At 42.6% G+C, this 14,012-nt stretch overlaps 1 protein-coding gene and 2 pseudogenes across 2 annotated transcripts in view; 1 reads left to right on the top strand and 2 right to left on the bottom strand.

Moving 5' to 3' along the window:
• Positions 1-14,012, bottom strand: part of RNF144B (ring finger protein 144B) — a 192,802-nt gene that overhangs the window by 94,600 nt on the left and 84,190 nt on the right. The window lies entirely within an intron of this gene.
• LOC119626795 (inosine-5'-monophosphate dehydrogenase 1-like) lies at positions 1,985-3,509 on the top strand (annotated as a pseudogene).
• LOC103222098 (ATP-dependent RNA helicase DDX18 pseudogene) lies at positions 4,404-5,734 on the bottom strand (annotated as a pseudogene).

Raw genomic sequence — 14,012 nt, 5'->3', positions numbered from 1 at the left:
TCCCAAAAGTGTTGGGATTGCAGATGTGAGCCACCATGCCCAGCCCATTTACTCTGAGGTAATTGTTACATAATGAATTAAATATTCAAGCTCTTCTAATCAAATGAGCTCATGAAATCTAATCCCACACCTGACTTTTATTTATACTATTGACCTGAGCACTACAGAGGCAATTCTAACTACTAACCTAAACGATTTTTTAATTGGCACAAAGTTCAAATATACAACCTGCCTTTCATTTTAGATTCATCTTCTTTTCATCCATCTTCACTTTGCATCTGTTTTACCCATACTAAATATTTCTAAGTACTCTAAATTTCATATTCACAGATTCCTTGGTTCTCCATTTACCAAGGCCATTCTTCCCTACCTTTTCCACCTGACCAATAGCTCTTCATCCCATACACACAAACACACAGAAAAAAATGTCACTCAAGGTGTATCTTTTCTGGAATCTCCCTCCTACTCACCTTTCCCCACCATATAGTTAGACACCCTCTTCTAGGCTTTCTCTCTTCCGTAATGCTCTTACTTTCATTGCTCTATTCAACAAACACTTCTAAAGCTCCTATTATCTACAGGTTCTTTATTAGGTGCTGGGAACACAAAAATAAATAAAACATAGGACTTCAAGTGGTGTCAAAAAAGACGATTAGGCCTGTCAGCTGGTCAGAGTAGCACCAGGTTTCAGGAAAGCACTCAGCATTTTGAGCCCAGCCCTGTAAGACCTGGAGAATTTTGTGGGTAGCAATGTGGGAAGACAATGGAGAGAAGGAGGAAGAAGGGCCTTCTGGGCAAAAGGAATTACATGAGCAAAGTCAGAGAGGTGGGTAAGAGGTAAGCTTTGTTGATGGCAGAAAACAAGTTTCTCCATCCCAGGCATTTCATTTAAAAAACAAACAAAAAAACTTGAAAACTCAGGAGGCTGAGGCAGGAGGACTGCTTGAGGCCAGGAGTTCAAGACCAGCTTGGGCAACATAGTGAGACCCCAGGTCTTAAAAAATATTTTTTTAAAAAACTTTAAAACTACTTACTTATAAACGTTTTCAAGCTATAATAAAAGCAAAAGATAATCATGGAAAGTAAACCCTAGTTTTATTCCTAATTGTTTGTTAATTTCTGGTGCTTTCTTAAACCCAAAGAGGCTCATTAATTATCGTTCATGTGTTAACAACACATAATTTTCTACTTTTATCAAAAGACAAAAGAAGTATTTTATACTCCTCTGATAAGCACTGTGAATAAAGATAAGTAGTTCAGTCATAACTAGTTTACCCTCACCTCCCCATGTAAGAGTGAGAACAAATCAAAACAAGTAAGAGGAACTTTGGTGCAAGGCTCCCAGATCACTCTATCAGGATGAGGGGGTCCTTGCCCAGTATCTGTCTTCCTTTTGTAGGACCTAATGCATACACAGGCTGAAGCTCTCATTCTCAGCGGTTATGTTCAAAATAACCAATCCAAAATCCTCTTTTGACAGAAGTAATCCGCGAACTGACCAACAGAGACAAAACTTTTGAGAGTGAACAGCGTTACTACATAGGGTTACTTAATCCTTAAAAATATCTTCCAATCTTTTCAATCTGCAATTTTTACACACACTTCTACAGGACCTTGGACAATATACATGTTGCAGCACATACCTGAGGGTATCAAAATTGGAGAGAGATAGGGAAGCAGAAATCAGATACCATCATGCCCAAAAGAATGCTGTAAACTTGGATGGCCACCTGCCCAGTTCATTATTATCTCAACAGTTCAGATGGTTTATGGTGTTCCTTTGATATTACATCAGTTTATGCCTCTTACCAGAAAGTGTGCCCGCAATAAATAACCCCAAGTGAGCAGGATGAGGCATTGTGATCCACAGCATGTCCCGAATTAGAATATATTTTATATTGTATTTTTAAAATGGCGGCATTAGTAGCAGCAGTGGCGGCGGCTGTGCAGGTGTCTACGTGGGGTCGCGGGGTCTCCCGGCAGCATGGCAGACTATCTGATCAGCTGAGGCACCTGCTACGTGCCTGAGGATGGGCTCACCCTGCAGCAGCTCTTCACCAGCGCTGAGGGCCTCGCCTACAGTGATGTCCTGATTCTCCCAGGATTCACAGACTTCACAGCTGATGAGGCAGACCTGACCTCAGTCCTGACCTGGAAGATCACCTGAAGATGCCTCTAATCTCCTCCCCCATGGACACTGTGACAGAGGCCGACATGGCCATTGCGATGGCTCTGATGGGAGGTGTTGGTCTCATTCACCACAGCTGCACCCCAGAGTTCCAGGCTAAGCAGTGTGGAAAGTCAAGAAGTTTGAACAGAGGACTTCATCACGGACCCCGTGGTGCTGAGCCCCTCGAACACCATGGGTGATGTGCTAGAGGCCAAGATGTGGCATGGCTTCTCTGGCATCCCGATCACTGAGACGGGCATCATGGGCAGCAAGTTGGTGGGCATCATCACCTCCTGAGACATCAACTTTCTTGCTGAGAAGGACCACAACACCCTCCTCAGTGAGGTGATGACGCCAAGGATCAAGCTGGTGGTGGCTCCAGCAGGCCTGAGGTTGAAAGAGGCAAATGAGAGCCTGCAGCTTAGTAAGAAAGGGAAGCTGCCTATCGTCAATGATCGCAATGAACTGGTGGCCATCATCGCCCGCTCCGACCTGAAGAAGAACCTCCAAGGATTCCCACCAGCAGCTGCTGTGGGGGGCAGCTGTGGGCACCCATGAGGATGGCAAATACCACCTGGACCTGCTCACCCAGGTAGGCATCGACATCATAATCTTGAACTCATCCCAAGGGAACTCGGTGTATCAGATCACCATAGTGCATTACATCAAACAGAAGTACCCCAATCTCCAGGTGATTGGGGGGAACGTGGTGACAGCAGCCCAGGGCAAGAAACTGATTGATGCTGGTGTGGATAGGCTGCATGTAGGGATGGGCTGCGGCTCCATCCACATCACCCAGGAAGTGATGGCCTGCGGTCAGCCCCAGGGCACTGCTGTATACAAGGTGGTCGAGTATGCCCAGCACTTTGGTGTGCCCATCATAGCCGGATGGCGGTATCCAGACCATGGAGCACGTGGTCAAGGCCCTGGAACTTGGAGCCTCCACAGTGATGATGGGCTCCCTGCTGGCTGCCACCACGGAGGCCCCCTGCGAGTACTTCTCAGACGGGGTGTGGCTTAAGAAGTACCGGGGCATGGGCTCACCAGATGCCATGGAGAAGAGCAGCAGCAGCCAGAAAGCATACGTCAGTGAGGGGGATAAGGTGAAGATCGTGCAGGGTGTCTCATGTTCCATCCAAGACAAAGATTCCAATCAGAAGTTCATGCCCTACCTCATAGCGAGCATCCAGCACAGCTGCCAGGGTCTCGGGGCCACAGCCTGTCTGTCCTTTGGTCCATGATGTACTCAGGAGAGCTCGAGTTTGAGAAGCAGACCCTATCGGCCCAGATCGAAGGTGGCATCCATGGCCTGCACTCTTATGCAAAGCGGCTGTACTGAAGACAGTGGTGGAGGTCGAGGTGATGGACACGGCACACCCCAATGTCCCCCTTCAGGCACAGCCTCTCTCCATAACTGAGTGGTCCACAGATTTGCACTACAGGTTCCCTAGCTACTTTCCAGGGAGAGAGGAGAGGAGGTCCTGAGGGTTCTGCAGCCCCTCCCTGGGCATCCTCTGCTGAGTCAGGACTGCTCCCTGGGCCAGACTGCCCTGGGAGCCCCCCCACACCATCCCCCCAGGCTCTCGGGCCCTGTGCCTGCCTCAGGTCTTTCTTGCTGCAGCCTGCTCCAGCCCGTCCCCCACCCCAGGGGCAGGCAGCCCCTCCTGGCTTCTCCTGTAGGGCACTTCCCTGCCCCCAGCCCCCCAGGAAATGGTGCTCTCCAGGCCCTGCCTCTGGTCCTTCCCGGGCTGCTGCCCCCTCAGCCATGTGGCACTTTTGAGCTCCAGACCTAGGCCAAGGGGAGGTCTCTGACCCCTTCCTCAGCCCTGGGCTACCCTTGGGTCCTGCTGCTCAGGCCACTCCCTTGTCCCTGGCCCTGGGGAGGAGGCTGCCCTGGTCATGGCCCCCTGCCCATCATTCCTGACTCACCACTGTTCGCAGGTGTACCATTCCTGCCCTCTCCTCAGCTGCAGTTGAAGGCTTTAACTCTGCACACTTTGGGATCACAGTTGTGTCACTGTGTATTAAAAAATCGGAATAAATCAAGCAGGTCTCAAAAAAAAAAAAAAAAAATGGAATCACAGGTCAACATTATTACCCCTCTCCAGCAAGGACTGAATAAAAGGCAGTGAGCAAATATACTTAGTTTAGAACAAGTAAATCTTTAAGTAGATTAATGACTTCTTGCTCATTACAAACTATTTTGTTATAGAGGAGGGATATTTCTAATCTCTGAAAATTAAACAAAATTATTTAATTGCTGCCACATCCGTACACAATAATGTTCCTGAATCTGGGTGGCAGAACTGGAAGAATGTGGTTGTACACTTATTTTGCTTTTGCTTTCCATGAATGGCCAAGTCGGGCAAATCAATGTACTTCAGCAACTCACAGTGGCATTTCACGGACATACAAGATGAAAAGACCATAAGCTGCTTCTTTCATTTCTTCTTAAGGAATGTAAAGAGCGGAAGGAATCTCTTTTTGGAAGGACAAACAACATATTCCTGTTAAAGATCATCCACTGTTGCATTAGCTTTATCATCATCAACACCAACATACAATGGCTCCTTTTTCAGAGAAATCCTTGCCAGGCCTTCAACTTTTCAAGTTTGGGTGGCAGAAAAGAGCACAGTCTGTTCACGTGTTGGCAAAAGTTTCATAACTTTAATTCCCCTTCAAACTCAACATCCAAGCTATGATCAGCTTCATCAATAACCAGACACTGCAGGTTTTTATACATAAACCCTGGGGTATTCTGCATATGGTCCAGCAGACTGGCCTGCTGTGGCCACAATGATGTTGATCCCATTAGCAAGTTTCTGTGCTTCAACAGATCTGTTACTGCCACCCATTATCAACCCACAAGTATGCACATGGCAAGTCATTAGCTCCTTAAGAACACCAAACCAAAAGCTTGCATGGCTAGTTCTCTAGCAGGTGAGAGAATAAGGACTCCCGTTCCATCCCTGGGCATGAACTTTAACTTAACAATGAGTTCAGCTGCAGGGATGAGAAAAGCCAGGCTTTTACCACTGCCTGTTTTTGCAGCTGCTAGAAGTCCCTGCCTTCCAGAAGTGGTCTGATACTTTTATGCTGAATTTCAGCCATGTTTGTAAAGCCCATTTCTTTTATTGCCTTCAGAGTGTTTTCATTGACAGGATTACATAGAGAAACAAATGAAGTATCCTCAAAAGCTCCTGTCAGTCCCAGGGTAGGCTGGGCACCTCACTGTCATCTTCATCATTATCTGGCTTCTCCACATGATTTTCTGTTTCTTTAGGAGTCTCTGCACTCTCTTCTTCAGATTCCCCTTTGTTTGCAGTTTTTGCTTTTTTTGTATCAGGCCCAGCATCATTGGGCATTTTCCTCTTTTTCTTCCTCTTTGTGTTTTTTGATTCTGAATTGGGAGAGGGCATGTCCTGCTCATTTTGCGCCCAGAATAATTGGGTTTTCTTTGCTACTTGAAACAATCCAAGGTTCCATTAAGTGAATTTGACTTTTCCTGGTCTAAAATTTCTGACATTCAGTCCCAGCTTGAGAAACTGATTGAAAAGAACTACTTTCTTCATAAGTCAGCCCAGGAAGCATATAAGCCATACATATGAGCCTATGATTCCCATTCGCTGAAACAGATCTTTAATGCTAATAACTTAAATTTGCCTCCAGTTGCTCTGTCATTTGGTTTCAAGGTACCTCCCTTTGTTTATCTGAACATCAACTGCAATGAAGGCAAGCAGAAAAAGTGAGGGGGTGGTGGTAGATTTGGCTACTGGAAAACCAAGAAAATTGAGAAGTTCAAAATCTTGAAACACATTAGCAAGAAATCATCTGACAGCAGGCAGTTCTCTCACTGAAGACATGCCTTTCTTTCATCTTGAATAACTTTATCCTAAAATGAATTTTCCCCTTGATTTAACAGGATTTTTGTAGCCTCTAGAATTTGGACTTATCTAACAAGAGTATAAATTGACTTGGGTTCCAAGCACTGTTACTTCTATCAAGTCTCTTTTTTATTTTGGGGATATAAAACAGGCTTTACTTTTCTTGGATGCCCAATGGCAGAGCAAGGAATATCTGGTCTTTCTTGTGATTATATAATACTTTAATTTTAAATATCCCTCCCTCATACATACAAATGTATGTTACTGTTTTAATATAATTCTTTTTGTACCTTAAAAAAAATCTATGTTAATACAGCAATGTTATCTCATCTGAATACTTTTACAAATGTCATTTCATTTAATACTTACAACAACCCTTCAGTTGAGGTTTTATCATTCCCATTTTACAGATGGGGAAACTGAGCATTGAAAGACAACCAACTTTCCGAGGTCACACAGTTACTGGCACAATGTGCACTAGAACCCAATGACCAAGTCAAGTGAGTTTCAGCTAGAGCAAGCTTGTACAGCCTGCAGCCCTGTGACCCAAGATGGTTTTGAATGCAGCCTAACACAAATTTGTAAATTTTCTTAAAACATTATACAATTTTTTTTTGCAATTTTTTTTAGCTCATCGGCTGTCATTAATGTTAGTGTATTTTACGTGTGGTCCGAGAAAACTCTTCTTTTTCCAGTGTGGCCCAGGGAAGCTGAAAGATTGGACACCCCTGAACTAGAGCACCCCTGCTTCCCAAATAAAGTTATAGGTAAAATCAAGCTCCCCTTTTTTCTCATGTCAGGATCTTTTCTGGAAAGAGGACAAAAACAAGTTAATGTAAAACTTTTAGTTCTATTTTTAAACATCGACTTAGGGCAAAAGGCCAGGTGTTCTGCCAAAACAAATTAGATAATATTCTTATATTGGCAGACTCTCAATCTTGACCAAGAAGAAAAATATCCAACATAATATATATTGAGAAAAGAGTCCAAGAACTCTGAGTACACTGAATTCTCAGCCTTGGCCTTCTGCAAGAAGGAAGAGGCAAGTTTCCCGTATGAGAGAACAGTCAAGGAGTATGACTCAAGGACTATTTCAGTACAAGATCTTATTTCAACCCTGTTGTCCATCTGTTTGCTGAGAATGTAAAGTTGTCTGGTTCCAAGTCAGAAAAGAGGATGAAATCATCTACTAAAGCCACATAAACAGGAGCCCTATAGCCGTGCAGTGAGAGGCCAATGCACACCTTCTCATTATCTGGCTGGATTTCTGTGTGGTCATGGTGTCTTATCCCAGGGAGGCAAGTTCAGGGACCCAGCTAAGCAAATGATAAATGCTGTAAAATTTATTCTCTATTTACTGCAGGCTAATGGAGAAGAAAGATAAGCACAGCGCAGTGGCTCACACCTGTAATCCCAGCACTTTGGGAGGCCAAGGTGGGAAAATCGCTTAAGCCCAGAAGTTCAGGACCAACCTGGCCAACATAGGGAGACCTCATTTCTACAAATAATCAAAATATTAGCTGGGTGTGGTGGCATGCATCTGTGGTTCCAGCTGCTTGGGAGGCTGAAGCCAGAGTATTGCTTGAGCTCGAGAGGTTGAGGCTGCAGTGAGCCATGATCACGCCACTGCACTCCAGCCTGGGTGACAGAGTGAGACCCTGTCTCAAAATAAACAAACAAATAAATACAATAAAAAAAAAATGGGGGGGAAGAGCAACTCAAAGAATTGCATATGAAAAACAATTAATATTTTAAATGCAGACATTGACTACAGACAATATCTATTTATCAACCATTGCAGCCAGCCATTCTTTCCTCCGTATTCCTCTTCACCAGCCTCCTCTTTTTTTGAGCATCACTAAGGTCATAAAACTCACTACTTTCTACTCAGTCCTATCCTTCTTTTTGTATCATCTAGTGCCACTGGAATACCTGGAGTCAACATTCATCATCCACTTACATACCTCTATGTTGTCCCCCTTCCTCTTCTACAGTAAGAGGATAACAGAGATTCCAGGGGGTATCATACTTTAGAGAAGCTTAGGGGAATGAGTATTTAGAAAGCTAATGAATTCAGGCTACTGACCAGAAGAGTTCAGACTCTAATTTTAAGGGTAAGGAAAATTTCAAGGTCATAATTAAAGGTCAAATCAGCTACGTTGTAGGCCAAATTATTATTTGCAGTTTGGCTAGAAACCTAAACCAGCAAGTACAGTATTGTTTCCAAAATAAAATAAGTTCCAAGTTCTAAACAACTAGAACCCTAAACATTTAGGAACCCTAAACATTCTTAAGTTTAGGACGACCTACAAAAAATGTAACAATAATTTTTTTCTCTTGAGTTTTTTTCTTTACAGCTGCAGAAGAAAACAGAAAGTATACATGTATATAACTGGGTGTTGAGATTTGACCCCCCTTCCATCGGATCAACTTCAATTGAGAAAAGAGTTGGTGACCACCGTTTGTTCCTAAGAGCCCTCATAAATTTATTCCTCTCAGTGTGCCCAGTGAGAATAACTGGACCAACTTCTGGATAAGTAGTGACAATTGGGAAAAGGACTCTCAACATTATCATAGAGAATAAGCTCAACAAGTTTGGGGAGGGTTTTATATTGGCAAAGGGAGTCAGTTGGAGCTGTAGCCCAAGTGAACAGTTGAGCTCCAAAGAAAGCGGGTGATTTCTTTTGAGCAGATACTCTAACTGTATTCCTATATGAAAGGGGTGGGGTGGGGTGGGGGAAAATCAGGCTATAAGGAATGAGATTGTGGAAACAATGAGGATGTGTTTCCAAAGAAGAAAATCACTGTCATGTCAGCATATTGGCCATGCCTGTCCTAGTCTTATTTGCTCTACAAAGAGCTATAATCATGGGTCAAACCAGAAAGGAAACTATTAGACTTCTCCATGTAACAGAGTACACAGAATAGGCTGCAGCCATACCAGATGAGTGAAGAAAGATTAGAGTTACACATTCCTACCAGTAAAAACTGGTGCCATGAGTGGCAGCCATGTTTAGATTATGTAATTCTGCCTTCTTGGCTAAAAGCTGATTGGACCCACGATAGATGTCTGTTGAAAGCAGAGTCAGCTAGGTGCAGTGACTCATGCCTGTAACCCCAACACTTTGGGAGGCTAAGACAGGATGATTGCTTGAGGCCAGGAGTTAGAGACCAGCCTGGGCAACAGAGCAAGACATTGAAGAAAAAAAAAAAAAAGTAAAGAATGAATGAATGAAAGAAAGAGGAAGAAGGAAGGAAGGAAGGAAGGAAGGAAGGAAGGAAAGAAGGAAGGAAGGAAAGAAGGAAGGAAGGAAGGAAAAAAGAAAAGAAAAGAAAAGAATTAGCTGGGCTAAATTAGCTGGTGGCATGTGCCTGTAGTCCCAGCTATAAAACTTAGGAGGCTGAGGCAGGAAGATCACTTGAACCCAGGAGGTCAACGCTGTAGTGAGCTATGCTGGTGCCACTGCACTCCAGCCTGGGTGACAAAGCAAGGCCCTGTCTTAAAAATAAATAAAAATACAAATGAAACAGAGCCAATCAGATTTTCCCTGCTAGGAATCTGGATTTAGGGACAGCTCATCTCTGTGCTTGGTCAAAGCTGTGCAGCAGCCATATTCCATCATCTATACACGCAGCAGAGAAAGCCAGAGACAGAACATAAAGCAGATGTGCAAGACAGGAGGAAAGAGTCAGAGGAAGAGAACTCTAGCTAAACAGTTCTCAGTTCCAGTTCCTCCCAGAAGCCAGCTGGAGTCCTATCTTTAGGTTCCTCAAGATATTCCTTGCCTTTAAAACAACTTTTCCTTTTTTAAAAAAGCTAGTTCAAATTTATTTCAGTTATTTGAAACTAGAAACACCTGGAGTAAAACCACATTATCAAAAATTAAATGAAGATTCTGCAATGAAAAGAGCATAGACTTTTGAATCTACCAATGCTGGGTTCAAACCGTGGCCCCCCTGAATATCAGCTGTCTAGTCGACAGTAAGGACATAAAACTCACTACTAGTTTCCTAGCCTGTCTGAGCCTTGGTTTCCTTACTAGAAAATGCAAATAATGAAACGTCCTGTCTGACAGCTTTGAAGAGAGTAGTGGTTCTCCCAGCACGGAGTTTGAGATCTGAGAACAGACAGACTGCCTCCTCAAGAGGGTCCCTGACCCCCAAGTAGCCTAACTGGCAGACACCTCTCAGTAGGGGCCGACTGACACCTCACCCGGCCAGGTGCCCCTCTGAGACAAAGCTTCCAGAGGAAGGATCAGGCAGCAATATCTGCTGTTCTGAAATATTTGCTGTTCTGCAGCCTCCACTGGAAACAGGGTCTGGAGTGGACCTCCAGCAGACTCCAACAGACCTGCATCTGAGGGTCCTGAGTGTTAGGAGAAAAACTAACAAACAGAAAAGACATCCACACCAAAACGCCATCTATACATCACCATCATCAAAGACCAAAGGTAGATAAAAGCACCGAGATGGGGAGAAACCAGAGCAGAAAAGCTGAAAATTCTAAAAATCAGAGTGTCTCTTCTCCACCAAAAGAACACAGCTCCTCGCCAGCAACAGAACAAAGCCAGACAGAGAATGACTTTGACGAGTTGAGAGAAGAAGGCTTCAGACGATCGGTAATAGCAAATTTCTCTGAGCTAAAGGAGGATGTTCAAACCCATCACAAAGAAGCTAAAAACCTTGAAAAAAGATTAGACGAATACCTAACTAGAATAAACAGTGTAGAGAAGTCCTTAAATGACCTGATGGAGCTGAAAACCGTGGCATGAGAACTACGTGATGCATGCACAAGCTTCAGTAGCTGATTTGATCAACTGGAAGAAAGTGTATCCGTGATTGAAGATCAAATGAATGAAATGAAGCCAGAAGAGAAATTTAGAGAAAAAAGAGTAAAAAGAAATGAACAAAGCCTCCAAGAAATATGGGACTATGTGAAAAGACCAAATCTACATCTGATTGGTGTATCTGAAAGTGACGGGGAGAATGGAACCAAGTTGGAAAACACTCTTCAGGATATTATTCAGGAGAACTTCCCCAACCTAGCAAGGCAGGCCAACATTCAAATTCAGGAAATACAGAGAACGCCACAAAGATACTCCTCGAGAAGATCAACTCCAAGACACGTAATTGTCAGATTCACCAAAGTTGAAGTGAAGGAAAAAATGTTAAGGGCAGCCAGAGAGAAAGGTCAGGTTAATAGCAGATCTCTTGGCAGAAACTCTACAAGTCAGAAGAGAGTGGGAGCCAATATTCAACATTCTCAAAGAAAAGAATTTTCAACCCAGAATTTCATATCCAGCCAAACTAAGCTTCCTAAGTTAAGAAGAAATAAAATCCTTTACAGACAAACAAAACTGAGAGATTTTGTCACCACCAGACCTGCCTTACAAGAGCTCCTGAAGGAAGCAGTAAACATGGAAAGGAACAACTGGTACCAGCCACTGCAAAAACATGCCAAATTGTAAAGATCATCAATACTAGGAAGAAACTGCATCAACTAATGAGCAAAATAACCAGCTAACATCATAATGACAGGATCAAATTCACACATAACAATATTAACCTTAAAGTAAATAGGCTAAATGCTCCAATTAAAAGACACAGAGTGGCAAATCAAGACCCATCAGTGTGCTATATTCAGGAGACCCATCTCATGTGCAGAAACACACATAGGCTCAAAATAAAGGGACGGAGGAAGATCTACCAAGCAAATGGAAAACAAAAAAAAGCAGGGGTTGCAATCCTAGTCTCTGATAAAACAGACTGTAAACCAACAAAGATCAAAAGAGACAAAGAAGGCTATTACATAATGGTAAAGGGATCAATTCAAAACAAGAAGAGCTAACTATCCTAAATATATATGCACCCAATACAGGAGTACCCAAATTCATAAAGCAAGCCCTTAGAGACTTACAAAGAGACTTAGACTCCCACACAACAATAATGGGAGACTTTAACACCCCACTGTCCTACATTAGACAGATCAACAAAACAGAAAGTTAACAAGGATATCCAGGAATTGAACTCAGCTCTGCACCAAGGGGACTTAATAGACATCTACAGAACTCTATACCCCAAATCAACAGAATATACATTTTTCTCAGCCCCACATCACACTTATTCCAAAATTGACCACATAGTTGGAAGTAAAGCACTCCTCAGGAAATGTAAAAGAACAGAAATTATAACCAACTGTCTCTCAGACCACAGTGCAATCAAACTAGAACTCAGGATTAAGAAACTCACTCAAAACTCACAAAAAACTCAACTACATGGAAACTGAACAACCTGCTCCTGGATGACTACTGGGTACATAACGAAATGAAGGCAGAAACAAAGATGTTCTTTGAAACCAATGAGAACACACACACAACATACCAGAATCTCTGGGACACATTTAAAGCAGTGTGTAGGGGGAAATTTATAGCACTAAATGCCCACTAGAGAAAGCAGGAAAGATCTAAAATTCACACCCTAACATCACAATTAAAAGAACTAGAGAAGCAGGAGCAAACACATTCAAAGGCTAGCAGAAGGCAAGAAATAACTAAGATAAGAGCAAAACTGAAGAAGATAAAGACACAAAAAACCCTTCAAAAAATTAATGAATCCAGGAGCTGATTTTTTGAAAAGATCAACAAAATTGATAGATCGCTAGAAAGACTAATAAGGAAGAAAAGAGAGAAGAATCAAATAGACACAATAAAAAATGATAAAAGGGATATCACCACCGATCCCATAGAAATAAAAACTACCATCAGAGAATACTATAAACACCTCTATGCAAATAAACTAGAAAATCTAGACGAAATGGATAAATTCCTGGACACATACACCCTCCCAAGACTAAACCAGGAAGAAGTTGAATCCCTGAATAGACCAATAACAGGCTCTGAAATTGAGGCAATAATTAATAGCCTACCAGCCAAAAAGAAGTCCAGGACCAGACGGATTCACAGCCGAATTCTACCAGAGGTACCAAGAGGAGCTGGTACCATTACTTCTGAAACTGTTCCAATCAATAGAAAAAGAGGGAATCCTCCCTAATTCATTTTATGAGGCCAATATCATCCTGATACCAAAGCCTGACAGAGATACAACAAAAAAAGAGAATTTTAGACCAATATCCCTGATGAACATCGATGCAGAAATCCTCAATAAAATACTGGCAAACTGAATCCAGCAGCACATCAAAAAGCTTATCCACCACGATCAAGTTGGCTTCATCCCTGGGATGCAAGGCTGGTTCAACATATGCAAATCAATAAATGTACCATCATATAAACAGAACCAAAAACAAAAATCACATGATTATCTCAATAGATGCAGAAAAGGCCTTCAACAAAATTCAACAGCCCTTCATGCTAAAAACTCTCAATAAATTCGGTATTGATGGGATGTGTCTCAAAATAGTAAGAGCTATTTATGACAAACCCACAGCCAATATCATACTGAATGGGCAAAAGCTGGAAGCATTCCCTTTGAAAACTGGCACAAGACAGTATTCTCACCACTCCTATTCAACATAGTGTTGGAAATTCTGGCCAGGGCAATCAGGCAAGAGAAAGAAATAAAATGTATTCAATTAGGAAAAGAGGAAGTCAAATTGTCCCTGTTTGCAGATGACATGATTGTATATTTAGAAAACCCCATTGTCTCAGCCCAAAATCTCCTTAAACTGATAAGCAATTTCAGCAGTCTCAGGATACAAAATCAATGTGCAAAAATCACAAGCACTTCTATACACCAATAGGAGACAGACAGCCAAATTACGAGTTAACTCCCATTCACAACTGCTTCAAAGAGAATAAAATACCTAGGAATCCAACTTACAAGGGATGTGAAGGACCTCTTCAGGGAGAACTACAAACCACTGCTCAACAAAATAGAAGAGGACATGAACAAATGGAAGAACACTCCATGCTCTGGATAGGAAGAATCAACATTATTAAAAT

This window comes from Chlorocebus sabaeus, chromosome 17 (genome assembly GCF_047675955.1).
Source record: "Chlorocebus sabaeus isolate Y175 chromosome 17, mChlSab1.0.hap1, whole genome shotgun sequence".
NCBI classification, from domain to species: Eukaryota; Metazoa; Chordata; class Mammalia; order Primates; family Cercopithecidae; genus Chlorocebus; species Chlorocebus sabaeus.
This window is presented reverse-complemented; position numbering and strand designations above follow the sequence as displayed.